The sequence below is a fragment of the Coregonus clupeaformis genome, unplaced genomic scaffold, assembly GCF_020615455.1.
Source record: "Coregonus clupeaformis isolate EN_2021a unplaced genomic scaffold, ASM2061545v1 scaf0435, whole genome shotgun sequence".
NCBI lineage: Eukaryota > Metazoa > Chordata > Actinopteri > Salmoniformes > Salmonidae > Coregonus > Coregonus clupeaformis.
In genome coordinates this window covers 271526-293852 of record NW_025533890.1, presented here as the reverse complement: position 1 = coordinate 293852, position 22327 = coordinate 271526, and the positions used below count along the sequence as shown (strand labels likewise).

General features: G+C 41.8%; 1 pseudogene; it reads right to left on the bottom strand.

Annotated features, from left to right (window-relative positions):
* Nucleotides 1–452: 452 nt before the first annotated feature.
* On the bottom strand, nt 453–21640 carry LOC123484748 (annotated as a pseudogene).
* Between the last annotated feature and the right edge of the window lie 687 nt (nt 21641–22327).

The following is a 22327-nucleotide window of genomic DNA, read 5'->3' as shown; positions in this document are numbered from 1 at the left end:
ATTCGACTATGCTTGCTACAAGTTTAGATAGCGATAGATAGAGGCCCTGCATATAACTATCCCGTTAGAAACATTGGTGCAGACATCCTCTTGAATATAGTAGATTAGCATTTTCATTTCATATAACCTTTAATTATACAGGTTATTCACATTGAGATACAATCTCCTTTATGAGTATATATCACTTCAATGTGTCTTCTAGACCCTATTTCTAAACTAGTCTGGTGCATGGAATACAAATAACTATGCCAGAGGGGAGATCTGAGACAGTGAGACAGCATGAAATAGATACAAGCTGAGCTAGGCAAAACGACACGTTTCATAATAGGATTCTACCAAAAAACATGAGACAACTAACAGTCAGTGTGTGATTCAGCCTTTATTCAGAGTATTTACATAAATGAGGAGAAAAGAGAGGGGGTTGGAGAGGGAGAGGTGAGGGTCATGTTTGTTTATCCGGCCAGCTTCTTCAGCAAGTGTCCATACAGCGTGTCTCCCACCAGCTCTCTCACGGCCTCCGTGTCCTCGGCATCTGTCAGAGACACAAATGATGGCCATGACCCTTGATCTTTGATCAGATACTGATCATATGACCTGTCTGTCCTCTGGCGGTATGGGAGCCTTCTGATCTAAAGGTTACAGGTTCGAATCCCTCTGAGGGAGCTGGGACTGCTCTGTATTCAACTCTGTCTTTAGTGGGGTTGAGTCAGAGTGGGTTATGAAATGTAGATGAGAGCACTGTTTTAGGATGAATAATAAATCACAGCTGAGCCAATGCAGGAGCTCCCTGCTGCTCTGTGAAGCTCTTCTACCTGCATTCACTTACATTTACATTTTACATTTTAGTCAAACACCTCTTATCAGAAGCGACTTACAGGAGCAATTAGGGTTAAGTACGCGCCTTGCTTAAGGGCACAGACAGATTTTTTCACCTAGGCGGACTTAGACTGGGGAGTTTAGAATGCATGACAATGGTTGCTTAGTGAAGGTAATGCAGAAACAGTGTGACATCATCATGCAGAAGCAGGATGGCATGCATTACGGATGGCCCCATTCACATAGCTGGCCCCTTAATGAAAATGCATTAGGGCAGAATGTTAAATCAATCAAGAGATGCACACAGGTAGTATGTAGTAGCTGCATGTCCTCGCTTTCTTTGTTGAGGGTACAACTTTATAAGTGTTGTTAAAACACATATTTACATAGTAATGACATACTGCAGACAGGTACACAGGTTCACTTAACATAAATGTTTTAGTTTGCAACAGTAAAACACCTGGGAGTGGAGGTACAATGTAAACTATACCATCTGCATGGCAACGCCGCTGAGAAGACACTCAGTCTATTCATTTACTGCTGAAATAAACACAAGCAGAGAGAGATAAAAGTCCCCACAGGTATAACAAATATGCCTCTCTCCTGCATTCTCACACAGTGTGAAGTCAGAGAAAATAAGCTTCTAGATAGACAACATAAAACACACCATAGCTACATTTACTTTACCCCCTTCCTTGTTATTAAGCAAATGACTCATATATAATATCTCAGTTCTGTCGACAGAGTCAGAGAAGGGGGATGTGTTTGGTTGTTATTTGTGATGGGGGTGGGTGAAGATGTGTACCATTGTGTGTGGAACTCAGACTTGGTGACAGGCGACAGCTACAAACACACAGGCAGCGCTATCTATCAGCAATAAGCTGATGTCACACTGCTAGCTGGGTTTAGCCATAATGACCTCCCTCTCTCTAGCTACAGTAGATCTCGTCTGTCGCTCTTTTTCTCTCTCTAACATCTCCCTCTCTTTGAGCCTCTCCCTCACTCCCTTTCTCTTCCAAACCCTATATTGCCCTCTCCCCCTCTCTTTCTTCCCCACTAACATCACTATCTCTCTCTCTCCCCCTACCCCCTTTCCCCTCCCTCCCTCCCTCACTCTCTCCCAACCCCCTCTCTCTCGCTCTCTCTACCTCCTTTCCCCTCCCTCTCTCTCTCTCTCTCGCTCTCTCCCAACCCCCCTCTCTCTCTCCCTCCTCAGCCTCGGTCTCCATGACCACTATGTGTCTCATGATGAGTTAGGTAACAGTTCTCTGAAATCGCAAAGAGGAGCACCAACACACCCAGAGGCTCAATTATTAACACATGCTGCAGGAACAGGAAGCTCCGTTCCGGCCATTATCTATGAGCCGTTCTCCCCTCAGCAGCCTCCACTGGTGTCAGGTACAGTGGGGAAAAAAAAGTATTTAGTCAGCCACCAATTGTGCAAGTTCTCCCACTTAAAAAGATGCCTGTAATTTTCATCATGTCCCCGTCAACGTATGACAGACAAATTGAGGAATAAAAATCCAGGTTCATATTGTAGATTTTTAATAATTTATTTCAAATTATGGTGAAAATAAGTATTTGTCACCTACAAACGCAAGATTTCTGGCTCTCACAATTACCTTCTTCTTTAGAGGCTCCTCTGTCCTCCACTTTTTATTATGCACCTGTTTGAACTTGTTATCTATAACACCTCACAACCTCAAACAGTCACACTCCAAACTCCCACTATGCAACACCAAGAGCTGTCAAAAAGGACACCTGAAACAAAATTGTAGACCTGCACCAGGCTGGGAACTGAATCTGCAATGTAAGCAGCTTGGTTTGAAGAAATCAACTGTGGGAGCAATTATTAGGAAATGAAACATACAAACCACTGATAATCTCCCTCGATCTGGGGCTCCACGCAAGATCTCTAGTTCAAAATGATCACAAGCACGGTGACAAAAATCCCACCCACCGGGGGACCTGAGTGAATGACCTGCAGAGAGCTGGACCAAATTAACAAACCTACCATCAGTAACACACTACGCCGCCATGGACTCAAATCCTGTAGTGCAGGGCGTGTCCCCCCTGCTTAAGCCAGTACATGTCCAGGCCCGTCTGAGTTTGCTATTGCATTTAATGATCCAGAAGAGATTAATTCAATTACCATATCTTTTTTAAAACTCAACTTCTGTTTGAAAAAATGCTGAGTTGCATCCAAAGAAGTCCCATCTACTTAAACATGGGGGTGGAAAGCATCATGCTTTGGGGGCTGTTTTTACTGCAAAGGGACCAGGGCCGATATCCGTGTAAAGGAAAAATAATGCATTATCTGAATTTTGAGTAAAACCTCCTTCCATCACAAGGGCATTGAAGATGAAGACGTGGCTGGGTCTTTCAGCACTACAATGATCCCAAACCCCCCCGACAAGTGGCTTCTAAAGCATTTCAAGGTCCTGGAGTGGCCCAGCCCAGTCTCCAGATCTCAACCCCATAGAAAATCTTTGGGGGGAGTTGAAAGTCTGTGTTGCCCAGCGACACCCCAAAACATCACTGCTCTAGGGGGAGATCTGCATGGAGGAATGGGCCAAAATACAGCAACAGTGTGTGAAAACCTTGTGAAACTTACAAAAACGTTTGACCTGTGTCATTGCCAACAAAGGGTATATAACAAAGTATTGAAAACTTTTTTATTACCAAATACTTATTTTCCACCATAATTTGCAAATAAATTAAATTAAAATCCTACAATGTGATTTTCTGGAAATATTTTTCTCATTTTGTCTGTCATAGTTGACTTACCTATGATAATTACCCTCTCTCATCTTTTTAAGTGCTCACATTGTTGGCTACTAAATACTTTTTTTTCCCCACTGTAGCTGACCATCTGTCACTCTGTGAGCGACAGCAGCTACTGCTCCTACAGGGAGGCCCATGCAGAGCACAGAGTATATACACATGCACACTCACACAGTACATGCATATGCAACACAAACATAACAGACACTCTACTTATTATTAGTCAGTCTATATCATTCATTAGTGGGACGCAGGACAGATGAATGTGCTCATGACGAACTAAGCATGAATAGCTGCGCATGTATCCTAAAAACGGAAATGGTTACCTCTGTTCGTTTCTATGGGGGAAATGAATGGGAAAGAATGGGGTTTTGATCACCGAAAATAAGGTCTAGGTTAACACAGCTTAGAATTCCTCGTTTTGTTCTATGAGATATATCAGTAAATCATTCATTTACTCATTCATTCATTCATTATCATTAACATGACCTTCATGAATTACACTTTATGTCTTTACATGCTTTTTTTAAATTACATAAATGCTTCAAATTCACAAAAAGTGGCGTTAGCTATAAATTATTTCATAAACAGCGTATAAATCTCTTAGCCTGTGTTGACCCTACTTTATTTTCTGCGTTTATCCAAAAACCCTACAAAAACTCCTTTCATTTGTCAATAGGCTTTTCCCAACTAACCATGGCAGAGTGCCTACATAAAGACACCATTACTATTTCTCTCTATTCACAATATTCTATAATATATATCCCCAGTCTGTCCTGTGTATTTCCACCCACATCCTATAATAGTGTTGATGGATTCTCTTATGTTCCCTCGTGGTGTGTGTCTTTGTGTGTCGTGCGCTTGATTTGTGTGTGCGTGTGTGATGTGTTTGTGAATCTGGGCATCTTTGACAGTGTTTCTAGCCTGCTGAGAGAGAATTCCCTGGGATGGAGGAGGGGGGGGCAGGAGGTGAAGAGAGTGGTCCCCTGGATTACAGCCCCTGCCTCTAAAATACTCCAGTCACGCATCAGAACAACAGTCTGCCTGGCAGGACCTTTACATACATTTGGACGGTTGAGTTCGATTACATGAATACAGAGACTGTAGATGCACTGTTTATGTGTCAGGTACGCATTAAGCTGAGTTAATGGGAACTAAAGCAAAATGGTGGACGGGCGAAACCCAGGAGCTTTCTACCTGGTGCTGCTGTCTAATTCAATTACATTTAAAATCATTTTTGTATTTCGACCTACTTAGTCCACCTGTCGGCTCTCCCTAGTAATGAGTGGGGATGAGTTTAACCTACTTCATTTTTTTCTTGATTGTTTGAGTGCGAGTAGCTTTTAGTTTTACATTGTTTTTTAACTCCACCTCTCCCCCTCCCAGTTGCTCCAGCAGGGCCTTAACTCTGGCCTCTCCTCCAGGACCCTAAGGAGGTGGGTGGCTCCATCGCTCCAGCTCCACTCTCCAGTAAACATGAAGTCTTGTGGTTGAAGCTGGCGTACACCAGACAGGGGCTGTTCTTGCCATCCTTACAGGTTACTACCTGTTAAACACCAAAATGTAAGGCTAACATCCACAGAGAAGGCCATTTTAGGGATGGACATAAGCAAATATTCCATGACTAGGGCCTGAGTTTTCACTAATCACATGTCCTAATCAAAAAACTCCAGGCCCTAGTCATTACAGTAAATTATACATTCAGTGACAATAGGAGATGCTTTGAAATGGGATTGTTCAAATCAAATAAAATCAAATCAGATTTTATTTGTTACAGGCACCAAATATAATAGGTGCAACCTTACCATGAAATGCTTACTTACAAGCTTAACCAAAATGCAGTTTTTAGTGACACTGCCTATTATCGCGTGTTTCTCAAAGCAATGCCAACAAGTGGTGAGGCTGAGCTAATGCACTCCAATGACCACCAGAGAGCAAAGGCATGGATACCTACGTGTGTTGTTCACACACTGACTCCTGATAGCACTGTAGAATGAAGGCAGTGTGCTTGAAGATTAAGTCCTGTCTGTAGCTCAACATGGCCTCATCGTTACACATTCTGCATTTATTCCTTGTGTTATTATTCTTTATTTCTATTCTCTGCGTGTTGGAAACCCCTAATACATTTCACTGTTACTCTACTGTTTTTCAATTTACAATTTTTTTTGTTGGGGGGGATTAGAGTTATCTTGCCCATTTCTTTAATCCTCGTATTAGATAACAATATATCTCGCTCTGCTCTCAGAGAGTCACTGGGGCTCGTGCAGAAATTGGAGACAGCATTTGTCAGAGAGCAATACGAGATCGACAATGAAGCTTGTTTATGTGAGCCTGAAGTCCAATACTGCCCATCTAATGTACATGAGCTGAAACTGTATTAATACTGTCTTATCATTTGCTTAGTCATCGCGTAAATCAGGTGTACATAGGTGAGGATCTGACAGGGAATGAGTGGTTCAGAATGAGATCTCACCTGCACAAGCATTGGCGTTCTCTCACTGACCACCACCATGCGGTTGTGTCTGATGTGGGTCTGACATCCCGGCACACCCACCACCTCCTCTCTGCCGTCGCCCTCAAACAGGCACATCACAATGCTCAAAAACCACCACGGGCACAACATCACTATAAATATATTGTTTTTGTTAACTCACTGTGAGTCCAGCTTCTGCAGAGCAAAGGAGCTGTGACCCACCTGCACTGACCACTTCAACTGCTCTGAACTGTCCATCCTTTCAGTGTGCCTGAACAAAAAACACAAACACATATTCACATATAAAATACTACATTACCCCAAAAAAAAAAAAATACCTACTTTTTGCTTAATATTTTAATGGCATCAAGATTATTGTTTAAACTGCATATTATACGACAGTCTGAAAAAAAACACAGAACTTAAACACCCAAACCTGCAATCACTGGTTCTCACAGGGTTAAGGAACTAACCATAGAAATGAATGAATTATTTTTATGGTTATAGCAGCACTCTGTGATACACCAGCAAAAGTCATCTAAATGTCTCCATCCCTGAGTTCGAAAAAAGCAAGGAAATAGAAAATTGAAGGTAAACCTTTATTCAAAACCATTTCTTCTCTCAATCTCTCCTGCAAACACCAACAGCTTTAATCGAAATCCAAATACTTGAAAAATTCTTCTTCAGATTTAAACTGCAACATCATACTCACCTGTTTTTCCAGCCTTAAATGTAAATTGTTTAAATAAAATGGCTAATTGATGTGTTACATTTCACTATTCCCTCAGCAAAATTCCTCAGGCGTTGATCCTTTAGTCACACAGGCATGTCAAGCCCTCTCTTGCAGCATCATTATTAGCGTATCTGTGACTAGCCCAACTCTCTAGTAAGATAATCCTATTGGTTCCCCTCTTCTTTAAAAATATTGATAGTCTTTCCAGGAGCTCACCGGGCCCTCAGCCGTGCTCAGCCTGCTCAACCACAACAAACCAGTCTCCTCTGTACCACAACCCTCCACCTCCCTCCCTTCTACATGCCTTTCCTAGTTCTGAGTACCTTGTTAAAAACTTTAAGTTGGTGAGAGTAAAATGGTCTTCCTTTTTCACCTTAAGGGGGCAGCGGAGCAGGCTAGGCAGCTCTGTGAAGCTACAATCCTCCTTTCAACATGTTCAGGTTCTATAGGGAGGATTAATATACGGGTCAGTTTTTTGAAACAGATCAGCCAGTATCTCCACAACCACAGAGATCATATAAACCTTCGATCTCTCATCATCACTATAAACTCACATCAGCAAGTGATACCTTTTTTTTTTGCTGAGCCCAGTGAGGTTATATTTTTGTTATTTTATTAATCCCCATTAATGTTGCAAAAGCTCCTACTCTTCCTGTCCACACAAAACATAACACATATCAGGACATTAATAGACAACGCTCGAGGACAGACTACATAATGTAAAAAATTCTCATTATTTTGAATATTACTCCGTTTTTAACATGTCCTATCTAACACATCCTCATTAGGATTCCGTTATAACGACTGATACAAAGGTCAGTGGTGTAATTAGTGAATGACCTTGCGTCTCTTTCTGAACACTTAACTAAGACTTACCATCTAGAGTGCCGAGGGCAAACAGGCGCAGCATTTCAGAGGAGTCTCCTTTGGAGCCTCTGCTTTTCCCGATGGATGGTGGTTCTTGTTGTGATCCACCAGTGGTCATCAAATGCGTCTCTCGCCCTGCTCTGAACTCACATTACAAACACAGGGGCCGATACCAGCATCAACTGGCACAGCTTATCTATCATTAACAGCCAAAGCTCTGTTACAAGTCTACTACTGTGTACTGTATTATCAATATATGTAATAGGTCATCTCATTCAGTGTCTGGTACCTGCCAGGTGGGTCGGGGCCCTCCTCCCCGGGCCCCGCCTCAGGGCCCCTGTTTGTCCATGTCACAGCAGGATGCCATAGCCACAGCCAGGCTGACACCATCCAGTTCAGGAAACCCTCGGGGTCAGGGTTCACCTACAGCTGTCCACCTGTCACAGGGAGGGAAATCATGATTAATAGTAGAGTGTACACTGTAAATGTAAATCATCCAGTGTTTTGTGTGGTTTATATGTAGGGCCGAGAGGGTATCCTACGAAGCAGGTTTGCGGAGGTTAGTGTTAACTTTGGTCAACTCTCAGAGTTCAGCTCGGGATATCTGAAAGTGATCACCTTTTAGCCAGGTCAATTTCTTGGCACGAAATCCTTCAGAAAACCTGCTCACGGGGCAGGCTAACTCACAATAACTCCCTACCCTGAATAATACTAAGTTAACCAATTAATTAATATTCTTCCCTTTGAAAGATTTCATCATCCCCTTATTTGATCAAATGTTTTTTGAGTTTTACAAAAACTAATGTTAAAATATATCATATTACACATTTAGTAATGATAGAATGCATTTTAAACTTCACGCTATTAACACTTTTTGTATACTTAATAAATAACAAATATAAATGGTTGGGAAAAAAGCTGCTTGTGCATTGATAACACACCAAAGTATTAACATTATTAGAAATTGACGGCACTTCTAAAAGCCTATTTCACAACCATACCTGCTACTAAAATAACTTTTCTTTCATTTTTATTTCTAACAAATTAAAATGTGGCACTGACTCATTCTTGGATTAATGTTTCAGCATTGTCTCAATGAAGAGTTTGGCTTTTCGACCAACCATAGCAACATCACCCAGTTACAAGCCCTGCTAAGTCAGTGGCAGGCACACAATATCCCCTCGTAGTATGGATAACCTGTAATTAAATCTAAGCTGGTAAGTTTTAGAAGCCTCTATGATTCTAGGATACCCCTCGGTTTTTCAGTCTTTGATTGACCCTATTCCATGTTTGTGTATAGACCTACCTTCCCTCCAAACCACTTCTTCACAGACCACTGTCCACACTCAGGTCTCAAAATCCGGTGGCTCCTCCCCCCTCTCCCCACCGGTCTGTTAGCCCACTACAAGCTCACTGCGCCCATCCCCATCTGCAAAGCGTGTACACACACACACACACACACACACACACCCACACACACCCACCCCACTTATAAAGCTTTAAAACAGAAGCAGTCAGTTGCATTGAGGTTGCCTACATCTAGGGGAAATGGGTGCAAACAAGCGGTTACCTATGTCACTAATAAGGATGACTTTGGTGTTGGCAGGAATGTGCTGAGAACGGGCTTCCTGGTCATCAGAAACACCCTCCCTGCTCTGGATGAATCTGACTTGGCTCCACCCCCCCTGCAGACAGGTCAAACGGGTGAAACCATCATCCTCTGCACCCACAGCAACTACAAAGTTCTGATGGATAAGTAAAGGCAGTGAATAGTTAGTGATAGCACTCATTGATATTAAATATTCCTCTATCTGACTCGAGCTATACAGTTTTTCACACTCACCCTTCCTTTGTTGCAGATGTCTCCAACACCAACCAGGTGAGCTAAAAAAAAACAAAAAAATAATCATTCAATATTTGTCTAAATCTCAAAAAACATTTTTTTCTTTTTGCCACATTTAAACTCAAGGGTGATCAAATCCCTACTAAACCCCACTTACCATGCCCACACATGTTCTCGTGATCCAAGGCTTGGAGTCATCATTCTTGTACACTGCAGCTTTCCACTGGTGTCACCCACGATAAGTTCATTCAGCTGTTAAAAAAAATAACACAGTTAATGTCAAAGTTTTGGTGTCAAGGCCATGGGTACAGTCACAGTCAGACATTCTCTTTCCATAGATATAAGACATGTTGTGATAAATATGTTGAAGGTCAAGGAACGTGATGGTACTGTTATGACATCTACTATTTCCTCTAACCCCTCTTATCGTGACTGGAGGAAATGATCAGAGACCCTCTAAAGCAGGAGTTACTATTTACAGTACAGGGACTAAACACATCTGACAATGAATGGGAAGTGGCTGGGTAGAGCATCTATACTTCTATTTTTTATGTTCACATAGGTGGGGATTATTAAAAAAACAAGTTGATACATGTCATTGGTACGCCTTCAATATTATAACGGGCCCTAGAGGTGATCACTAACACCGTGAGCATTAGACTACACACATTTTTGCAAGGATTGCCAATGTCTAAAACATGGACCCAAGGAAAAGATCCCTGAATAATTGTTTAGCTGCTGATACTTTACCGAGTCATTGTCCGCACTCACCAAGACAAATTGCATGAGGGAAAAGAGGTTCCATGAAATCCAAACTAACACGCTGAACATAGCTCAAACCGCATATCACCAGATAACAGTTTGACAGCTGAGCTGACACAGACAGATAAATTTGCACCATCTCAAATGCAATTAAAATCAAGTTTAGCTTGTTAAAGCTTATTTCTTGCTTCTCTTTTACATTTGCTATAACTATTATTAACCATAACCATTAACAACTAGCTAACCTGTAAAACGTGTGCCTGTTTGTACCTCTTCCTTAAACAAACACACGTGACAAAAACATACGGTAACTTATTTGACACAACTTCACGCGTTTTGTAATTTGCGATTCGTATGGTCAAGTGGATATATGTCTTTAATCCTACATATATCGTTAGTTACTAAAAAAAAAAATTAACACCAATGTTATTTTATAAAGAATTCTGCATTTGTATTTATGCACAAATACTAATCCCACCTGCTGATTATTCAGTTGTTCATAATATAGCCCTAATGTCACATTCACATGTCTTAGTAATTCCAAATATTATATAGTTAAATGATCAATTATAATGTCAATAGCTAAACACAACTGTAGTCTGCTGTGGGCATTAAACCAAAAGGTTTAAAAACTCAGTACAATTGCCGTTAAGTGGTTACTCATCGGGTTGCATTTGGGTGAAGCACTGCATCAATCCTCTAGAGGGTGCTGCAGTACAAGAAAAAATATTTTCCAACTATTTCACCTCATCCATACTGTCAAAAGGGACCCAAGGCCCTTCTGACAGTCCATGTACCTTTACAGTGAGAACACAAGCCTCCTATATATTAGGCCTACATGTTTGAAAGGCCCTACATTTGTTGGCATATTCTCCCGAAGTGTGGAGCAATTTCAGTGCACACAACAGCATGTGGATTTCTACTCTTTTCAGTATCTCTCTCTCGCCTCTCTCTCTCTCTCTCTCTCTCTCTCTCTCTCTCTCCCCCACCTCTCTCTCTCTCTCTCTCTCTCTCTGTGTGTGTGCCAAACAACTGGCTAGGTACTGCTCTTTTCCAGACTTTATAGAACAGCCTAGCTATGTGGAGGAGAGTTGCTTTTGTTGCATCAACGACCTTTGAAATGTTTGAACCCTTTATGATGTTTATGTGATTTGTATTCATAGTAAAATTGTGTGTGTGTGTGTGTGTGTGTGTGTGTGTGTGTATGCGTGCGTGCGTGCGTGTGTGCGTGTGTATGTGTGTGCATGTGTGTAAAGAGCCAGACAGTATCACGACCCCATTAAACAGCTGCACATCGCTTGGCCACAGAACAGGATTGGATGATTGTCCACGTCACTGTAGGGGATTTCAGATAAATATTCAGTTCAGCATCTATTCCTAACTTCTGAGAGAAGTTGATTCAGATTGCTCAGATGCCTTGTGATGGCATGGTTCATTACCAATTCACTCCAGATGTTCTCGACAGGTCTCATAATTAATCAAATGCACATATCACAACACTTTTCTTCACTCAATCATAAAACTTCACAAAAATAAATGTTGAAATTCAAAGCATCAATAATGTTTAATGCTTAATTTAAACGTCCAACTTTCATTTTCTTGTTCTTATTTCAGATATGGTCTTTCATCTAAAAACTCTAGTTTGACAAACTTAATAGTTCATACTGCAGCTGAATACAGGCTATCCCTTCAATTTTTTATTTAGACATATTCATTTATTGAAATTGTTAGTAAAGATACATTTGAGTTTTGATCGTATCCTGTGTTTGTATTTACCTTCTAAATCATTCAGTGGGGGCTTTTCTTTATTTAAACTGCTCTGTTGTAATACACCTCCGTAAATGATACAAAGAAGAGTCAGTGCCATGGGCAACCCCAGACCACTATATAAAAAAAAACACCACAATTTGTTTTACACTAACAAATTGAAAATTAATCCCCATATCACATATGGGTTATTTCCCCGGACAAATGGGCCCTTATGAGTTTATTTATGATGTCTCAGTGAACTCCAAAAGCAGAAAGATCAGAGGTGTTTCAATGGAGACTCAGGCGTTAATGTCATATTTTTTACACTCGCTATACTAACCCTCGTGCCCTGCCTCTGGAAGATCTGCAGTGGAAAAAAAGTCTTTACAAAGCGCTCAATTGGCCTCTGGAACCCACTGACAGGGCATGGTAGATAGGTTTCAAAAACCGACGATGGCGAGGGGCTGAAACTGAATAAAACCCACGCTTCTTTGTCTAAACTCTCTTGCTGTACCAAAAAGGGGGAGGAAAAAGAAAAGAAAAGTTGGTGGGGGCTGGGTTCTTCAATGCAGGCTTGATTTTGAATGCCACAGCCAACACAGAAAAAATTTCACAATTTCCCCTCCTCAAATCACACACACACACACACACACCTCATCCCCATATATCGGTTGGTTTTGTTCTGAGTGAAAGACATGTTCTATTATGCTGCCTTTTAAAAGAAAAACAAAATTGTCCGAAATACACTGTGTCGAGGTCTATCGCTGTAACAAAATAGGGTGTATCAAATCATACACAAAAACATCCTCATCCTTCTTATGGCCCCTCCTCAGATTTACCCTTCCGTTCCGCCTCTCCGATGGTAATGATTAGCTCTAGCCTAATGAAAGTGGAAAATTCGCCTCTGCTGGACAAAAGCTCCATTCTTCGAAAGACGAAGCATTCAAATGCAGTTGTAAAAGTGTTAACAATAAACTGTGGGTCATCCAATCTGCTGGTCTTTGCTTGCCAACCCGACAGTGTTCCAACACTTACAGTCAATGGGTCTATAGTATACCTTACTTATACTCCCATATGAATACAACAATGCAAACAACTAGAAATCTTATCATCTTTATCCCCTTTCGTCTGCCATTTGATTTTCATTACTTTTCGGTCCCACTTGGGAAATTGATTATCTGCATGCAAGCTAGGATAGCCTAATAGGTTCTTGTATAAGCTATTTTAAAAAGTGATATATACTAAAAAAAGTTCATAAGTTGTTTGATTCACCCATAAAGAACACTTTTACTCATTTTACCATAAAATAAATTCACCTTCTTTGTCTTTCTATCTTTCTTATTTTATTCTCTCTCCTTTTATAACCTCAGTCTCTCATTCCCATAAACATTCTATATATCTACTAATAAGTGCATTTCTAACGCTCTATTTTTATGCATTTTATATAACATTTAACCTTCGCGGGTAATCATCATCCGTGTAATTCCCAAAGCATAGTTAATAAAGTAACATTCTATTACTGTTCAAAACTCTCGAGCATCTGGAAGAAGTCTCATCTGCAACCAGTTGTGCTTTGGCGACTTTTTGTTCAGTGGTTCAAGTGGCACGCGTCCGGCGTACGCATTGCAACAGCACAGGACCCAAGTTAATACAACTGCGAGGGGGGCGTGTCAGTCCACGCGTGGGGCTGCCGTTATAAGCCCCGCTACTACCTTTCTGAGGACTCGTTCAACTGGAGTGTGCCCCTCACCCCCCATTACAGAGGCTAAATTGGTATTAAACCACACGTGAACCCACGCAACCACTGCTCCACATCCAAAAAACTCTGAAACTCTCTCAACTCTTCTTTTTTTATTTTTCATTCTTGCCAATGACATCACAGCCAAGATGGAAATAAATGTGAGCCAGCGGCAGTTCATGCCGCCCTCTTCTTCTTTGCTGCAACGCGGCGCGAGCATCCCTCAGCCCAACCGGCAGCCCGGGCGGCAAGTCAGCATCCGGTGAAGAGGCGAGCGCTCATCCTCGCCGGAGTCTGCTAAGGTGCAACGAGGCTTGAACTTTGCGGGCTTTGGTACCGCCTGCCTGCAGCAGCAACCCACGCCTGGCGCGGCGGAATGAGAGGAGCGCAACGGAGTGAAACTTGTCAACAACGGCTTCGCCACTCTCCGGGAACACGTCCCCAACGGCGCCCACATGCAAAATTGAAACGTTACGGTCGGCGTGAATTTCGCCACTACCAACTTTTGGATGCCCTGAGCGCAGCGTTTTCAGTCCTCCTATCGCCCAACAACTACCCCAACAGATAACTCCATGGCAGGCTCTCCAGTGTCCTCCTACTCGTCCGATGAGGGTCCTACACCCTCTCATCCCCAGGAGCAGACTCCTACTTCCCAATGTTTCAGCATCTCCTATAAGGTGAGAATGTTTTTATAATGGGCCTATCATTCATATTATACAAGTACTGTATTATGCATTGTTATAATGATATTTGCATTATTCGTTTTCAAAATCAATAAAAACAACTATCATGTCTTACCTCTTTTTCTTATTCTTTTATAATATGATCTTATTATTATACTCTCAGCATGCGCTCGGGAGGAGGGTCACAGAGGAGCTCGCGCCCTCCAAACAACCACTGAGCTGGCGTTCTGCTCCGGACGTCCGTCCACTTAAAGGAACGCTCCACCGAAAACTGCGACATGCAGGCCAGTGTTCAGCCAAGCGCCAAAGATAAAAAAAAAGGTTCTCTCATATCTACCTGGGAATCCAACTTCCAGTGCATTCGCCCATAAAACAACATTTCAAAAGTGATTTTACAACAGCACACAAAACTATTATTTAAAATTGTTGTTCTCAAACTATACTTAATCCAATCAAAACATCACCCTTCTTTGTAAACTCCTGTACATTTAGTTCTAAAATGCTTCCATTGTGCGATTTTATTATATAAATTCTATATCAAACATGTTTTGAAATATAATAATATTTTTTTATTAAAAATTTTTTTAATGTTTTCTTTTTATATATTTATATTGATGTTCTATTACCTCTTGCCTATTTTAGAAATTATAATGCTCTGCAGCTGGCTATTCTGTGTATGGTCATTGATTCATGAGGTTTCAAGAAGGGGGTTTAACACTCCACGTTTTATTTTAGCACCAATGTGTCTTATTTAATAGGAAATACATGTTATTGTACATGAGTTCACGATATCAAGGTTATGCAGCTATTGTCCAAACAGAGCACAGTGTCGATTCATTGTATATTTCTATACTGCCAGCTCTACACTGCCTTTACTTATATCATGTTAGTTGAAAAGAAAAATTACATATTTTCTACCTCTAGTCTCATAATAAAAACATTTTCTATATTTCCTTTTGTACCTCAACTTTTTTACGTTTGCATTATTACATTACACTTTTGATTCAGTGTGTTTTTGACTGGAGAGTGAATGGGAGAAAGGATTAGGGGGGATGACACACAGGGGGAATTAAATATATTTCTGTTTGCATTTTTTAATGAACTTTAACCTATTTTACCTACAGTTCCCCAACCAATTCATGCCTATCACACATTTTACGCGCTGTCTCCATGTGCGTAAAAAAACTGTCCATTCTGAATAGTATTAACATAAAAATAAATACAACAATATAAATTCGATTCCTCAAAATCCAATTTTCTACCAAGACACTTAATGTGTTATAATACGTCGATTCAAGAATATAAGAGCGTTCTGATCAAGTCAATTTTGTGCACCAGCTCAATGCTGCCGTGCGAAAGAAAAATATCATACAGCCCAGCACACAAACCACCCCACTTGAAAAAAGTCCCAGTTGTGACAATGACTCCGTCCAGTCCATCTATGCCATCCTCTCAATAAAATCCCTTACAATAAACTCTAAAAACACTTTAGTAAATGAAACTGTATAAATAACAGTGAATTCTATCATTTACTATGTTTTTAGCCTCTAATATATTGTGCAATTCTGTAACACAACATCCTCTTATTTATTTACATTTATTTCGTTGACAAACCATCAAATTTTTTTTCAAATATTTCATCTACAACTTTGGTTTATCTGAAAATAAAGTTTTGCAATTAAAGCTTGAGAGTTATTCTCGTTTAGCCTACGTGTAATTTGTTTCATCCTGTTAAATGCAGGTGCCTGTAAAATAAACATTCAAACCGTTTTACAAAGAGCACACATAACATTTTACTCCATTGCACTCTGTAAAGTGCTTTAAGCTGTCAATATATTTTACCCAACTGAAGGCTATATATTGAAACTTAAAAACATAATCAAAAAAGAAATAATTTGCAGTTTTTTAGTTATATTCATTATAAAAGTTGCCTTTGTATGCTTGTTTGCCTTGGTTTTAAAGATTTAATCAATACCCATTCAATATTTTAGATAATATTTAGTTCAGGTACCTATCCATTCTCTCAGAGCATCGAGTTTGACAGGTAGGGACGCGTTTCCTTCAAGGCGCGTGCCTGGTTTAATGAAGTGAATGCCGTTTATAGCTCAGTGGAGACAGCCGCGTTGAATTGGCTACTCGTGTGCCTTTCCTCACTGCAGCGTTCGCTAGCATTACTGCTTTCTCCACAATCAATATGACCCATGGCCCTTCTCCATCTCTATTTAAACACATCCAATATACCCTGCCTTTTAGAAATCTCTATTTAGACAACATCTAATATGCCTGGCCCTTTTAGCCATCTCTATTTAAGAACAACAATCTAATATGACCCATGGCCCTTCCTAGCCATCTCCTATTTAAACAACAATCTAATATACCCTGCCTCTACCATCTCTATTTAAACACAATCTAATATGACCCATGCCCCTTCTCAGCCATCTCTATTTAGAACAACAATCCAATATGACCCACTTGGTCTTTCCTAGTCATCTCTATTTAGAACAACAATCTAATATTACCTGGTGCTTCTACCATCTCTATTTAAACACATCCAATTCCTCCCTTCTAATCTCTTTTAACACAATCCCTCCCATGCCCTTCCTACCATCTCATTTAACAACATCAATACATGAAGCCTATGGTCCTTCTACCATTCTATTTAGAACAACAATCCAATATACCCATGGCCCTTCTAGCCATCTCTATTTAGAACAACAATCCAATATGACCTATGGTCCTTCCTAGCCATCTCTATTTAAACAACATCCAATTACCCATGCCCTTCTAGCCATCTCTATTTAAACAACAATCTAATATACCCATGCCCTTCTAGCCATCTCTACTTTAAACACAATCCAATATACCATGCCCTTCTCCATCTCTATTTAAACAACAATCCAATATGACCTATGGTCCTTCTACCATCTCTATTTAAACAACATCCAATATGATCCATGGCCCTTCCCTAGCCATCTCTATTTAAACAACAATCCAATATACCCATGCCCTTCTACCATCTCTATTTAAACAACAATCCAATATGACCTATGGTCCTTCTAGCCATCTCTATTTAGAACAACAATCCAATATACCCATGCCCTTCTAAGCCGTCTCTATTTAGAACAACAATCCAATATGACCTATGGTCCTTCTAGCCATCTCTATTTAAACAACAATCCCAACCATGACCCATGGCCCTTCCCCTAGCCATCTCTATTTAGAACATAAATTAAGCAAAAATACCCCCAGTCATCAACTGGTAAAGAGATCATTATTAAATATGTTTGAAGTGATTGATAAGACTAACTAGATCAAAGCTAATTCAATATCAATATTGTGTTGCACCTTTAACCAATAGCCTAACAAATTAACCTCTTAAAAAAACAGTTGGGCTTGAAGTTAAACCATTTATTTGCGTGCAAGGGGAAATCATACGTCAGAGTGCCAGTATTGTTCACCAATATTACATTTCGTCATTGCTCTTTCCACGACTTACAGTTAGTAACACATATTTTTAATATTTTTTTCTTTATGTCTAATACTGGCCCCCAATGGGAATCACCCACAACCCTGGCGTTTTTACCAAACCCCATTGCTCTATCAATTGACTACATCCCCGCTGGACCAATTGTCACCTATATGAGTCTCTCCCGGAGTCGCGGCCGGCTGCGATAGAGCCTGGATTCAACCAGGATCTCCTAGTGCACATACCTGCATGCAGTGCACTAAGTCTCTCACTCAGCTATCATCTCTGAAAGGGTTATTGCACATAGTTATTAACTTGTGATGTTACCACAATACAACATATAATTCCTTACACCAAGATAAATAGCATAACTATGTTTCATTAATGATTTATTCTAAAAATGTATCCATAAAATATATTCATTCTACTTACCCACATATTATTTAAAACCTACTATTATAAGATGTGCATTTTTGCATAATTCCCATTATCCACTTTTACTGATTTTAAATCCATTGCTACAACGTATTTTTATACGTTTTCCGTCGATGCTGATGTTTCCAATCTCCACTTAAAAGCTGTACCGTTTTTAAGGCTTTTATTAATATCACGGGGTTACAGCATAAGTTAACAGACCTTATCTACAGTCCCAAATAAATCTCAGTGCTTTCTCCTCGTCGTGTTTCCCCAGTATATATACCTCCCCCAAGATGTAGGTTGCTCCCTCTACTGTCCAATCCCCGTATCTACACCACACTTCCTGTCTGTTGTATGTGGCTTACACTAAAACAGGCCCTCTTGACTCTCAAAATCAACATTCTTTCAGTTCCACACTCAAAAAACCACTCAAAAATCCATTTCACTTTCCGTTCCACTCAAAAAACCTTTAACACCATCATAATCTCAATACACTACAACAGGACACATTTTTCTGATAGTGTCAGGTTTCCTTGATATTCACGAAGGTGTCCCACAGCGTTCGAATTTGGGTCCTATACATTTTCTACTACTCAATTAAACAATATTGGTTTGTCTGTCAAAAATATTACCTTCCACTTGTATGCGGGCATACTCTGTTATTCTGTTTACGAGGCTCTATCGATCTTCAGTCTGCCTTCATTGATTTACAAAACTCTTTATTGACCTCAAACTAGTATTGCAGTATCACGTTTTCTAGAGCACATGTACTTTTAGATTGTGCCCATGTTGATTGTGTCCCTGCTTACAAATATCTGGGCATCTGGATAGATGATGGGCTGTCTTTTAAAAAAGCGTATTGATGATTTAGTGAAGAAGTTAAATAATGGCTTCTTCTATAGATTCCATCTTTAATATAAAAGCAGAAAATTCAATCCAATGTTCCTCACGGTTCCTAGACTATGGTGACATCATCTATATGACGCTATAGCTACCCCATTAACCCATAATATGCAGTTTACCATAACGCACTTCGTTTTATTACACTGGTGACAGGTTCAGTACACATCACTCCCATTCTTTACCAAAAGTGGCTGGCCCTCTTTGAAGTTATCTTTGCATTCTATATTCACTTTTATCTTCATTATTCAATTTAAATAAATAAATCCCTCATCAAATCTCACACTCACATGTAAAAAAAAGTTAAAATTATTCACATTTATTCCAAATTACATTCTTACTTACTTTGTTAAGCACCTTTGGCAGCGATTACAGCATCGAGTCTTCTTGATATACTCTCAATGGCACACCTGTATTTTAGGAGTTTCTCCCATTCATCTCTGCAGATCCTCTCAAGCTCCTGTCAGGTTGGATGGGGACATCTTCACCTGCTATTTTCGGAGTCTCTCCAGAATTTAGATCGGGTTCAAGTCCGGGTTCTGGCTGGCCACTCCAAACATTCAATTGTGCAACCACTCCTGCATTGTCTTGTTTTAATTCGTTGTCCTGTTGGAAGGTGAACCTTCGCCCCAGATCCTGATGTCTGAGTGCTCTGGAGCAGGTTTTCATCCAGCATCTCTCTGTACTTTGCTCTGTTCATCTTTCCCTCTCGATCTTACTTGTCTCCCAGTCCCTCCCTAAAAACATCCTCACAGCATGATGCTCCACCACCATTCTTCTTGGGATGGTACCAGAGTTTTTCCTCCAGGCGTGACTGTGACATGAAGAGGTTGGGAATGGGCAGAGTTGGAGCAATCCAGCCAGTCGCTGTCGTGAAGATTTACTATTGAACAGTGAGCAGCCGTCTACAAAAAGAACCCTCACATCCTCAGTCATGTTGGGCCACCAGAATCTCCAGTCTCAAACTCCAGTGTCATTAACCCCTGGAGTGCCCAGACAATTTAAGGTGTGTCCCCATTGTAGTACTTGGAACCTGACTGATCGCGAACATAGAGCCTGTTTTGGACCCCACCCAGGATCAGGTTCTCGGTTCTGGGCTTGTCGGACAGTGGTTGCAATACTCCACTCCGGAGTGCCACAATGCGGGAACTGGGGATGATGGGCTCGGATCCCTCTCCTCGTTAGAGACATCGTGCTGACGGGACACGTCTGCCTTCCTGATTCTTGGATCCCGGGTGATGCTAGTGTGAAGTTAACCTGTTAAAAAACAGAGCCCCACCTAGCCTGGGCGTTCAACCTCTTAGCTTCTTGAATGAACCAAGTTCTTATGGTCCATCCAGATCCCGAAAGGATGAGGTGCCCCCTCCAACCAGTGTCTCCACTCCTCAACCCACTTTACTGGCAAGAGCTCCTGGTTGACTTCCTGATTGCGTTTCACTGGCGAGAACCGTTTGGAAGGAATGCGCATGTGTTTCTTCCTCCTCGTTCCGCTGTGGGGGGAAAACCCCCCCTGCTCCAGTGTCTGAGGCGTCCACACCTCTACCGCGAAGGGAGTATGGATCACGAGGGATGGTCCCGATGTATCCCCCTGCTCCATGAATGCCATTCGGCCTCGGGGGTCCAGCAAAAGCGGAGTCTGGGACCTGTGGGTTAGGACCGTGAGAGGCACTGCCTCCGCACCAAAATAGCATATAAAATGCCCAGTCAAAATTGGCAAGCAAACAGCAGAGGAACCGCTGACTTGTTTGAGTGAGGGGAGCGGGGCCGTCGGTACTGCTTATTGGTCCTTTGGATGTAGAATAATGTACCCAAAATGATACGTGAACTCCTTTCTCGTCTTACTACTCGGGGGGGGGGTGGTCATGGTCTTCGGGCTGTGAGGCTCTTGGTGGAGGGTCTTAGACACTTGTTTGGACAGTTCTTGCCCCGGTCTAGTAAGGTGTCCCGTGGACCAGGGGAGAATAGTGGGTCATGAGCACTTCCAGAGGTATAGGATCAGGGATTCTCAGGAGCAGTGATCAAAAGAAAGTTAAGAGTCTCAATGATTTCCCCCAACCTGCAGTAGGAATGGGCTTGTTCACATATCTCCCACCTGGCCGGAGCCGAAGGGACGCCTACTCGCGCTTGAATCTGCAGAGGGATGGACATTTTCATGTAGGTTTGTAATGTTACTGATGAAGTCTTGGTCCATATGAAATTATCCACGACCCTAGACCCCGCAGGCTTGAATGTGGTGCTGACAGTTGTCCCAATGGAGGGTTGCGGGTAGTACAGACTTTACTCAGGTATGTACTGCACAGCTCGTCAGGAGTCTCCCCTTACCTGGTGAGCCCTGGTGTTTCCACTAAACTCTGGACATGTAGCACGGAGATGGCCAGAGACCTCCGCAGCAGAAACAGCAGCAGCCATCGCGCATGCCCTGTCGTTCCAGTGGGCTCAGGCGTGTCGTCCCAGCTGCATGGTTTCCTCAATGCTGGTCTCGGGGGCTAGGGTGCTCCAGGAAACCAAATACTGGGGATGGTGTCAAAACGCACTGTCTCACACGTTCTCAATTCCGGTTGTCAATCTGATTGCCAGTGTTATCAGTGACTCGAGGTCCTCTCCCAGTTCTCAAAGCGGCCAGTTCGTCCTTATGTTAGCAACCCTGGTGGAACGTAACCCTCCGTAATCCACCCGTCTCGGGGTATTCGTGCCACTGGTCTGTGATATCCTAACAGTCAGCTGCTTCTCGTCCAATCACTGGGTGGTCCTGCCATCTTGCAGTAAGGCCAATATGGAGCTGCAGGATGGTGGCTGCTGTTCCCACACACGGCGTAACCCATGCAGGGCCTTGCCCGTAGAGAGATATTGATCATGGCTCGATCGGTGTGGACAGTAGGACTGTAACTTTCGAACACCAGAGAGCACTGAGTAAGAACCCCTTGCATCCTCCCGGGTGACCATCGTACCGCTCGGGGGCAGGGATCTTGTGTTCCCGGTGGCTCGGTTCCCTGGAGGAACTAGGAGGTACACTTGTTTACTAAAGCGTTGAGACTTGGGCATTGGCTCCTCCTAGGTTGGGGTTGGGCCGTGGTAAGGAGGGGATTGGTAAGTGCC